Source organism: Limulus polyphemus, unplaced genomic scaffold (assembly GCF_000517525.1).
Source record: "Limulus polyphemus unplaced genomic scaffold, Limulus_polyphemus-2.1.2 Scaffold1529, whole genome shotgun sequence".
Taxonomy (NCBI): Eukaryota; Metazoa; Arthropoda; class Merostomata; order Xiphosura; family Limulidae; genus Limulus; species Limulus polyphemus.
In genome coordinates, this window is record NW_013667139.1 from 60,482 (window position 1) to 73,143 (window position 12,662).

Sequence of the window (12,662 nt, forward strand, 5' to 3'; positions counted from 1 at the left end):
TTACAATAATGTTAACAACAAGTTTTTGCACATTGTTTACAATAACCATCGCTTTAAGTGAGACATTTTATTATTATTACAATAATGTTAACAACAAGTTTTTACACATTGTTTACAATAACCATCGCTTCAAGTGAGACATTTTATTGCTATTACAATAATGTTAACAACAAGTTTTTACACACTGTTTACAATAAACATCACTTTAAGTGAGACATTTTATTGTTATTATAATAATGTTAACAACAAGTTTTTACACGCTGTTTACAATAAACATCGCTTTAAGTGAGACATTTTATTGTTATTATAATAATGTTAACAACAAGTTTTTACACGCTGTTTACAATAAACATCGCTTTAAGTGAGACATTTTATTGTTATTATAATAATGTTAACAACAAGTTTTTACACACTGTTTACAATAAACATCGCTTTAAGTGAGACATTTTATTGTTATTATAATAATGTTAACAACAAGTTTTTACACACTGTTTACAATAAACATCGCTTTAAGTGAGACATTTTATTGTTATTATAATAAGTTTAACAGATGAGAATATCTTGAAACGTCTGCGTTGAACGAAATGAAACATATCTATTTCTGGTAACTAATCTGCTATTTAGAGCAAAAGCAAACTATAATTTATTGTTTGTTTGCTCAGTAATTCAGTTATTTGCTCAATCATGAATCTGCTATTAGAGATCTATATTTTTATGAGTTATAAAATTGTTAATATAAGTTTCCAACATTAGAAGACAATCTTATTTTTCCAGAATATTGGGAATGACATTTCATATCTAAATGTATTAGATATGGTTTCATCTTTCACATATTTCTTTGAAGTGAATTTTATTTTGCTGAAGACATTATTTCACATACTTGTCTATTATTATTTTTGTTTTGAAGCTAAGCACAAAGCTACACAATAGGCTGTCTGTGCTCTGGCCACCACGGGTATCGAAACCCGGTTTCTAGCGTTGGAACTCCGCAGACATCCCGCTGTGCCACTGGTGGGCTGTCTGAAGTGGCACACATTTCCGGGAGACTTTTTTTATTATTTGACATCGTTTTATAAAGTGACAATAGTAGGTAATTCTAACTCTTCACGTAACGTTTAAAATGACACTCATGTTTCTGGCTATAATATACTCTAATTATTTTTTTAAAAGTGCTACTGAACTCGATGGACTCTTTAATTATTTTTTATATTTTAAAGTGACATTTACGTCGCAGATGACAAGCCTTCTTAACTTTTTAAGGTTTTCAAGTAGCCTCTGTATTAGTTTATAAGCTAGTCCGTCTTATAAATGTATTTAATTTTTATACCAAGTTATATACTGAAGGCCACAGGATAAACATTTCCTTAAGTATCAAAGTGAAGGTCAGATTTGTTAGCCAACTCCTTGGAGTAAACAAACAGAGGAAATAGAATTTAAGGGTTACATCACTGCTACTTAACCATTTTCATAAAAGATAAAACATCGTCTTTTTGAAAAAAAATCTGTCCATTTTCTAGCTTGTCCTTGATCATCGTTTATAAAAAAGATAGGCTAACTTTACAAGACAAATAAGCTAACAAGTCTTTATCAATAAGAAAATACTTCGACAAACAAGTCGATATAAAATAAGGCTCCGTGTCACGTCCTCGCACGCTACGGTTCTTCCTTCTTAGAAAGGAGAATGTTGGTAATTTCCCCTCTTGAACACCTTTGTTTGTAAGTCATAAAACTCGTGATAATACAAGTTTAGTTTCACCCACCAAAGTCTGCTCAATGATGAAAGTATGCCTTCAGGTTTACCTTGTAGTATAAATAAAAACAAGGTTTAAGTGATTACGTGCCTTTCAGGCTGTCGACCACTGTATAGTTTCCTCCCTCTCCCCCACATAGCCATACACCTAGTTATACATATGATAGTGATATAGGCGTGTTTCAGATATAAAGGGTGCTAAGACGTAACCCTCGGCGTACATTCCGTTAGAGTTAGAGGATAACAACAGACATTATAGTAAAGTCTACTTTAAACAGGTAAAGAAAAACTGTTTTTCTATTGTCGTAGCCACAATGTCCAGCCTATGTGCGAGTCTTTAGCATACGCCTGCCTTTATATAATTATATCATCTATTGAATAAGGGGTCAATAACATAACATATTGGGTAAAATTTTGCCTATCAGTTGTTGTAGGATGTATTAATATTTAGTGGGGTAAACTCAAAATTTAATTTCATTTAGAAACAAACGGGTAAGAACATATAGGTTACAATATAATAGGTTACGATAGCAGTGATTTTATCAGATAATTGATTATGTCAACTTCTTCTAAGTCAACTCAAGATTCGAAGTTTTCCAAAATATTCAGAAATTGAATTTCAACTTAGTGCTGTCATACTAATATTTAAATAATTAATATCTGTAACATGATGTACTGAAGTTGATATCTGTAGCGAGATGTATTAAAACTTATATTTTTAATTAAACTACATTAGTAAGATCTGTAACACGTGTATTAAAAATTATATTTGTAAGGATACGTAACGTGATGTACTGAAGTTTATATTTGTAAGCTACATCATTAAGATATATTTAGAGATATTACAGCTTTTGTAGTTTTCCAAATAAGAACTTTAATAGTGTTTTAAATGTAAGATATTTCAACCTATTCTAGTTTTTTAAGATCTTACGACCCTTTATAGTGTTTTATGTGTAAGTTCTTATAACCCTTTGTAATGTTTTATGTGTAAGATCTTACAACTTCTTTTATAGTTTATAACTTTTATAGCTCTTTAAAGTTCTTTTGTATAGTTTTCTAGATAAGATCTAGCAACTTTTTATACTTTTTTTTCAAAAAAGATCTAATATGTTGTTTATTATTGAGACTTGTAACAATCAAGAATGATTAGTGAAGAGTTCCCAGTTTTATTACAACGTTAAAAATGTAGGAATTCTAAAATCACACAACAGAAAATACATGAGAAACATTCACTATTAAAGATTAATAACACTCATGTGTTTATCTACGTTCCAATTGGTTTGTGTAGCCACCATGAACAGTAAGCTGTTGGTTCTTACTATAATCACTCTTGTCCTGGTGTTGAACCTTACCGATGCTTATCCGTATGGTGGATTTAGACGACGTAGATTCGGACGTTTTCGTAAATTTGGCGGCGGTTTCGGTGGAGGGTTTGGCGGTGGATTTGGAGGTGGATTTGGCGGTGGATTTGGCGGTGGATTTGGTGGCGGATTTGGTGGAGGATTTGGCGGTGGTTATCGTAAACATTATGGACGTTGAGGTAAGTTTCACATATTATAAAATGAATGAAATATTATTACATATAAACTGAAATTGTTGTTGTATCTAATATATACTGAGAACCGTGGCGTCTGTCCGAGCATTCGTCTGTCTCCCGTTTACGGCGGCCGCTTCTCAAGCTACGTTTAAAAAGCTGCGCACGCAGACAAAGCTCAACATTCACATTTGAAATAACGGAGAACAAGCATAAATAAGGTTGACGCAAAATTTTATTTCGTAATAAGGATATTCTACATTAAATTGTTAGGAACTGATCATACTATCGTTCACATTTCAAAATGTGACGTAACTTAAATAATAAAAATGTAGATTTACCGTATGTTATTGTTGAGCGGCTCTTACCATGACTGAAATGCTCAACAATTATTATTTGCAGTAAAAGTAGCTCAGAGCTTTGACTCTGAGTGAAACCAAGAGTGCAATACAATTACTTTTTTTAAAGTGCATGAAATAATTTAAATTGATAGATTATCTTAAACATTTCTCGTCACTAGGGACAGGTACTTTGGCTAGATTAATTTAAACGTTTCTCGTCTCTGGGGACGGGTACTTTTGTTTTTAAATTTTAACATAAGCTCATTTAACAAAGCACTATTGAGTATTCTGAAACCTACTTTTGTTTTGTATTTAATAACGATTTGGGTTATTATAAATATAAATATTAGAAAACAGGTGTTAAGAGCAGCATTTGGATTATATTCATGGTTTTAGATTGCTTTAGATTGATCATTATGAAATCCTGGAACTGTTCAAGTATTTTATTTCTTATAAAGAACAGTTGTAGTTAAAAAAAACCAGCGAAGTTTTATTTTCTGCTCGAATTTTGGTATTTATAAGTGATGTTTTAAAATATAATAAAATAAACATTTCCTGACAGATATTGCTAAGAAAAGTTAAGTCCTGCCGCTAACTTGCTCATTCGTATTCCATTCTTGTTATTCTAAATCTATATTAGAACAATAAAGCTTTAGAATATCTTTTATACAACAATTTAATCTTTATGTAATTTACTGTGTTTTTACAGACAACCGTCACTTGTAAGTGTGAAGGACAACAATGAACAACCAGGAAAGAACACGTACTTCTCTCACTGTGCATATTTATATAAAGGAAAATTGTACTTAATGATTTGAGTGACCAAACATTTGAAATATTTTGTTCTTTTTTAAGATTTTCATAAATAAACTAATAAATTTACAGTTAGAAATATTTTTGTTCATTTTGATAAAGGGTAAAATATATTTCGGAGAGGAAGAAAATAAATTTTAATTATACACTGTAAAAAAAATGTATGGGAACATTTTCGTGTAAGATCTAAGTATATTTTTTACATGAAAGAAATGCCAGCAGTTGTACTTATCGTAAGAATATAAAACTGTCAGACTATTCTTAATACAAATTAATCACGCGTTGTGTCAAATTTTATGTAAATTAAAATTAAAAAGATTATTTTAATTTTGACAAATAAATATATGTCACTTCTGTACCTCACAAATAATCTTACTTCTTATAAAAATTTGGGGACAGCTTGATCTGTTAATGAAGAAAACTTTATTATAAATGTACAACGTTTCGACAAGCTTATATCATCATCAGTACCTGATTGTAGAATGGGAGTAGACCATTCGGTGTCCCTCACTCCTGCACAACATTTTAAGCCGAAATTAAACCATTATTATAAAGTATAAACATTAGAAGCATGGAACTCTAAATTTTTCGTCAAATTAGTAATATAAAATTAAATCAAATGTGCTGTGTCATATCTTGTACTAAATGATTTATCTGATCTTTGTGAAGCCTGTTTATAGTTTCCTATCACACCGGCTGGTCTTATGAAATCTGTTTCTAATCATCTATCACACAAAGCAGGTCTTGAAAAGTCTGTTTATAATCGCCTACTATACGGCTGACTTTGTGAAGCCTGTTTCCAGCCATCTTTTACACAGGCTGATCTTTGTGAAGCTTGTTTCTAGTCATCTACCACACAGGCTGATCTTTGTGAAGCCTGTTCCTAATCAACCACCGTATCGTAAGCCCGTGCAAAGTCTGTTTCTAATCACATATCAAACAGGATGGCCTTGTAAAGTCTATTTCTAATCACATATAAAACATGATGGCCTCGAAGGTCTGTTTCTAATCACATATAAAACAGGATGGCATTGTAAAGTCTGTTTCTAATCACATATCAAACAGGATGGCCTTGTAAAGTCTATTTCTAATCACATATAAAACATGATGGCCTCGTAAGGTCTGTTTCTAATCACATATAAAACAGGATGGCCTTGTAAAATTTGTTTCAACACATGTGGTCGGTGATCCAGCTTCTTAATTCGCTCTCAGAGCAGATACTCAACACTGACAGACAGCCTTGCACTATGGACTATGGTCTTCTTTGTGTCGCTGATTTTTAAGCAGTTTCACAGTAACAGTATCAACATCCTTAAATGATTGGCCAGATCCTATGTCGTAAAACGTGTATAAAACATACGAAGGTCTTCTGTGAGATCTATCAATGTTTCCTGAACACTTTGGAGCACTTCAAACTCTGGAATTCACTTCAAGTGACAAATGAAACGAGACTGTGTATACTGGCTCACTCATCATTGGTACAGTCTTGACCAAAATGACCATGCTGTTCTATATTGATGTTATTGTCTACATGCGTGGAGTAGTTATTGAGTAAATACCCGAGTAGTAACAAAGAAGGAAGCGTATGATCTAATAAACATGTAAGTTGTTATTCTGGTCTATATAAATTGTTTTGAGCATTTATCCGTCAAAACAAACATACAAACCTGTTTTGTATAAAAGGGTGTGCTTTTGGTATAATATTCTTCGAAACTGATCAACGTTTGTGTAGTTGGTGTAGAGTCATACTTCGTCATGTGCCAGAAGTTACAGAGCGTCAAATTGTTCGACTATCTAGAAATTGTATGAAGCAATCGGACATTGCCAGAACAGTAGGGGGCCCCCACTGTACTATATCCAGGAACCTGAAACGTCATCGGACTACAGGAATTGTTCTTCTAACAAAGTCTACTTGTAAACGACGAAAAACTACTGCCTGAGATGACCCTGTTTGGATCAGATTAACACGTCAAATTCGAAAAAACTCTTGCAACACCTTACGATAGTAATGGTATGAACACATTCATTCCATGGTATCCAGAAGAGTGAATAGGAGACTGACCAAACACGGTGGTTTTGCAAGAAGAGCTATCTGCAACCCAATATTAACCAGAATTCACCGCCGTCATCATGTTACTTGGGCAAGACAGCATGACAACTTACATCTAGGACACTGGCGACATGTCATCTTTTCAGATAAGTCCTGTTTCCGGCTTGTTAGAGCTGATGGTAACGTTCGCGTTGCTTGAAAAACAAATGAGGGAAGACTGTCTTTACCACGGAGAACACACAGTAGGTGGCACAATACATGTTAAGGTAATTATTCATCATGGTGGAAAAACTACTCTTAATATCCTCCAGGGAAACGTCAATGGCGCCTCCTACAGGCATCACATGGAGACAGTATTCCTGCCATATGCTAGGGCAAGATCTGGCAATAACTTTGTATTCCAGGATGGCATACTGCAAACAATGCGCATATTGTTCAGGATTATCTCGACCAGGAGTACGTTAAAAATTGCCATGGCCAGAGTTTCCAGATTGTAATTCCATTGAGAACTGTTGTGCAGAACTGAGCCGGAAAAGTGCTATAACAGCTACTGTAGCTGAGTTGCAGCGCCTTCTAGTGACAAGTTGGGATGAAATCACGGTGGATTACATCAATAACCTTATAGACAGCATGCCACATCGCCTTGTGGAGGTTATTAGAGTACAAGGAGGACCAACCAAGTACTGAATGTTTAATATGAACTAATATAAGGTCACAAAGGCTACTTATAATAATTTGATGTTATATTTTATCATTATATATGTTTTGGGAATGTTTTGTTATAATAGGTGAGATGCTGAACTACACATCTTTCTATGGGTGTCTAATAAAATTGTTTGCTGTTCTAATAAATCGTTCATAATGTTCATAGAACCTGTCTCATTATACAAATTACATATGTACATGTTTGATATAACATACATTTCTCAGTTTGACAGTGCTAAGTTTATTTGTATTCTATCTAACTAATAACGATCTTATTTATTACAAAATATACAAACATTTTGACTGTATCCCAGATCACGTTACTAGATGCTTGATTTGCCCAACAATTAACTGAGGTCATGAGTTACACTACTTTATAACTGTGGTTTTGACTTGTCATAGATATAACAAATTCCAATTGTCCTATTGGTAAGAGTGAGCGGCTGTGAGCTATTGGTTAACATATCATACAATGGATAGTGGTGCATTAAAAAGCCAAATTCCCTTAATCGATTAAAATAGTCGGTGACGAATACTTTTGACTAGCCGCCTTCCTTCTACTCTATAATTGAGGACGGATAGCGCGGAGGAGGTATACCTGAATATCGGATATAAAACAACTAAAACCGATTGAAGAGCTTTAGAGACGTTTCATAAATAAATATTTCTTTCAAATCCTTTGAACCGCCTCTTGGGTTAAGAGTTTAGTTTTATCTGCCGGTCTAGTTTGTCGAGACAAATAAAGTTGATGCCTACTAGTGTGACAACGCGTGTACTAAAACTATATAGACCGAGTTAGTTCAAAACCATACAGAGGATTGTTTTGTGATATCTTTGACAGAATCACTGGTTGTGTCGATACACGATATCACTGTTGTTTTTAATGAAGTTCTGTAGTTAGAGATATCTTGAAAATCAAGTCACTCTTAAGAAAAAATATGTACACCAATAACACAGCTCGTCCAACATAAAATAAAAATTAAGCACATGTTAAGAAAGTTATATAATAAACTCCAGGAAACATTGACAAAATAAATTGTAACGATTGCCTAATTTTTTACATAGGTAACTTGAAAAACAAATTAAAATAACACCAAAACTCCTTCCAAAGTACATAAACATATGAACAAAACTATAGGAGCACTCAGTAGAGCACATACCTCCATCACGCATATTCGACTCTCAAAAAAAAAAAAAGGCAAATGTGTCCGTACGTCCGTCTTTATCAACGGACACAAACCATTTTTGGCAGAACAATGATGAATAATATTCTACATGCGTCCACAAAGTTTCTTCAAAATCAGATCATTTTTGACTGAGTTATAGAAGGCAAATAGTGTGAAAAATTGGTCTCTATGTTAGTAGATAGGGATTTTTATATTCTCGTGACCTTGGTCTTTGATTTTGACACTTAAAAATTGATCACTTCTAATTGGGTCGTATTCAAAATGTACACCAGCTTTCGTCCAAATCTATTTAGCCGTTTTCGAGAAATCTTGCTGATAAACCCCCACACACATAGGGGTGTAAACATAACCTCGAGTGGCGGAGGTAACAATCAAAGTTTCTCTGAACAGAATGTCACTTGAACCTGATATTAACACAAGAAATATCAGAGAAGCCTTATTAATAAAATCAAACAATCCCACAATTAACAAATACGCAAGCATCTCTCTAACCAGACATTCCTAACATTATGCAAATTTTTCGCACAAAATATTCCACATTTTGTTTGTTTGTTTTTTCTTTTAATCTATAGATAGATAATCTGACAATTCACGCGAATTGATATGCACATGCATAAGTAACCACTATCGATTCTTTCATTTAAATACATTGTTGGATTGTTGAATATTGGTTTCAATACAAAAACCCTTTTTTTACCGTTAAAACCTGTGTATTTGACAATTATCGCATCAGCGATCAAAACGTCGTAACTGTTTAAAAATATTCTGCCTTACTGGAAAACTGTAATTCGTAGTAAAAAATGCTTATAATCAGTATATAAATTCAAAACGAAACTATTATTGCTATTATTTGTCGACATGTTAATCAACAAATAATTGTTTACGGTTTGTTATACAGTAGATTATTGTTTAAAAGTTTTCAAACCACGTAATCTATAGATGCCCCCTTTTCTGCATTTCCATTGATTTGTCCATTTTGTATTCAAAATTAGAGGCGTGTAACAAATATCATTTTAGATGTATTTTCAGTCTCCCTTAAGTCACTGCCCAAGAAACCTGTCGTTAATATAAGAAACCGTCAGTTGAAACGAAACCTTCATTCTCTAAGTCAGTTCCTTTACTTACAAGAGAACATTACTATTGATTTAGTTTCAGTCCAAAATAAAGCATTTAGCTGCTTTCGATTTCTTGCTTCATTTATTCGAATTTTAATTGACTGTGTTATGTAAAGAAAAGTTTACGTCAAAGGTGATGCCAACAAGACACCTTTTTACAGATTCCAATTACCTCCGCTTTTCCGTCTCATAATGGCCAAAAAATCCTTTTATAGGCTTAATTACACAAAACAGTCTTAAGTAACACATTGTTGTAAGTGTTCAAAATGAAGAACGTTACATTGTAATTACACTTGAACTGACTGGTAGCCAGAAGCTCTGTTTAATAGTTAATAGATGTTAAGATTTTTTTATCTGTCACGATGATATCTGGTTCTCATACATCGTATTTTAATAATGTTGTTAGTATACGTCGTATTTTTCATAATATATGTTTAAAATACACCGTAAAACTATAAATCATGGTAATATCTGATTATCATATCCCGTATTTGTATAAAAATACATAATAAGTAAACACTATTTTTTCATTCTAAACATACGAGTAATTTGTGCTATCTACTTAACTTTACGAAATAAAGGCATTTGTTGAGAAACATAAACATACATTGGTAACAGAATGGAAGTTAATGAAAATGGTTGACTTTATTGTCTTTGTTATTTCAAACAATAATGTAAAATAATGATATGTCGACCACACTATACAATCTATATACAGTGGAACAAGGCCTTTCTCCCATTTATTGAACAGCATCTCATGTACAGGTCATTAAAAACAGAATGATCTGACAGGCTTGAGTTTATTGTTAGTAATGGAAATGCTATTTTAAACATCGTAATGGAATTGTCTTTAATAATGTTACAGAGGACCTTAACGTCAATAACCTTAAGTACGACACCTGAAAAAGGCCTAACGAAAGAAAACAACTAGACGTGTAGGTTCCCTTATTATTATATTGTAGCATTTGTTTTCGTTTACCTTTCTCAATGGAAAATTTATTGGAAATAAATAAAACAATTATCGAAATTGTATTGACTTGATCAATACAATACTTTTTATCTGAGCAGAATATTTCAAATTATTTCATAAAACTAAATTTAGACGTGTTAGTAATTACAATATCTAATTGATACTTGAAACCGTCGGTACTTGGTGAAACTCCATAATTACAGAATTGAGGAAAACAAGACAATTGTAAGTTTCACAAATACATCACTCATTACGATCATGGTTTCGCCAGTAAAGGTCATGAATAAATGATGTATTTATGAAACGTACAATTGTCTTGTTTATCCTCAATTCTGTAATTACAATATTGTTAATAGTTTCGAGTACATCCACTGTGAACAACTGCAAGAAAAAAATATTTTATAAAGAAGATCAGGCGATTTGTTAAGTTATATAAAGTTTAATTTGGTAATAAACTAATTGAGATACCGTGTACTAGAAGTTTCAGTAAGAATTTAAACCTGTAGATATTGTACTGTTGACCGGAGGCTTACCGTAGAGATTACGTCAGTTGAAACATACTGTGTATTTGGTCTTATACTCTTCAGTTAAATTAACTTCTTTAACCATAGTTTAAAACAAGGTTATCCAGACCTCTTCATTCCGAAGTCACACAGTTAATTCATTAACTGCTAGCTTTACAGTGAATTACACAGTTGCTAAGCGACAGTAGAATATACATAGTTTCCTCTACAAAGTTCAAAACTAAACCTTTCTAAAGAAATAATCCTTATGTAATTCCCAAAGTAAAGTTCCATTTTGTCAATAAAAAGATGTTTAGAAACCACATTTAAAGTGGTCACTCAATCGAAACGCACGTCTTTACTTACTTAGGACGGGGATGGGGTGTGCCTAGAAAAGCTCTTTTCTACAAAAACTAATTCACTGTACGGTTCAGAAATTACCAACATAATAATAAAAACGCCAACTTTTACATGAAATACTAAAATCATAGTAAGTACACAAGCTTTTATTCTACAGAAAATACTAAAATCATAGTAAGTACACAAGCTTTTATTCTACAGAAAATACTAAAATAATAATAAGTACACAAGTTTATATTCTAAATGAAATACTAAAATAATAGTAAGAACACAAGTTTCTATTCTACAGAAAATACTAAAATAATAGTAAGTACACAAGTTTATATTCTAAATGAATTACTAAAATAATAGTAAGAACACAAGCTTCCATTCTACAGAAAATACTAAAATAATAGTAAGTACAAAAGCTTCTCTTCTACAGAAAATACTAAAATAACAGTAAGTACACAAGCTTCTATTCTACAGAAAATACTAAAATAGTAGTAAGTACACTAGCTTTTATTCTACATGAAATACTAAAATAATAGTAAGAACACTAGCTTTTATTCTACATGAAATACTAAAATAATAGTAAGAACACAAGTTTCTATTCTAAATGAATTACTAAAATAATAGTAAGAACACAAGTTTCTATTCTACATGAAATACTAAAATAATAGTAAGAACACAAGTTTCTATTCTAATTGAATTACTAAAATAATAGTAAGAACACAAGTTTCTATTCTAAATGAAATACTAAAATAATAGTAAGTACACAAGTTTCTATTCTAAATGAATTACTAAATTAATAGTAAGTACACAAGCTTCTATTCTACAGAAAATACTAAAATAATAGTAAGTACACAAGTTTCTATTCTAAATGAATTACTAAATTAATAGTAAGTACACAAGCTTCTATTCTACAGAAAATACTAAAATAATAGTAAGTACACAAGTTTCTATTCTACAGAAAATACTAAAATAATAGTAAGTACACAAGCTTCTATTCTGCAGAAACTAATTCAGTGTATGGTTCAGGAAACACTAATATAATCATAAATGTACAATTTCAACATTTAAATTTGAATATGATGATATTATCAAGCATTGACATATATACTACAAGTTTAAATACATAAAATATATATATTCAGATCGTGATAGTAAAATCAAAATATTTTACGTAACAATTGTAAAACTCAATAAGTACTACTTTATATGTGTTGTATCTTACTAGATTGAACTATTTACTGTACCAATAAAGTTTTAATCACACTTTAGCTTCCACTTTTACACACTGAAACCAGTTGTGTATTGTTACCTTACAAAGTAAGTTAACCTAACTAAATATTAAA

General features: G+C 31.9%; 1 long non-coding RNA gene across 1 annotated transcript; it reads left to right on the forward strand.

Moving 5' to 3' along the window:
• The first annotated feature begins 1,670 nt into the window (after nucleotides 1-1,670).
• LOC111086893 lies at nucleotides 1,671-4,517 on the forward strand. The gene is made up of 3 exons (XR_002611609.1): nucleotides 1,671-2,028; nucleotides 3,039-3,290; nucleotides 4,335-4,517. It is a non-coding gene; the product is annotated as an uncharacterized LOC111086893 (long non-coding RNA).
• Nucleotides 4,518-12,662: the final 8,145 nt, after the last annotated feature.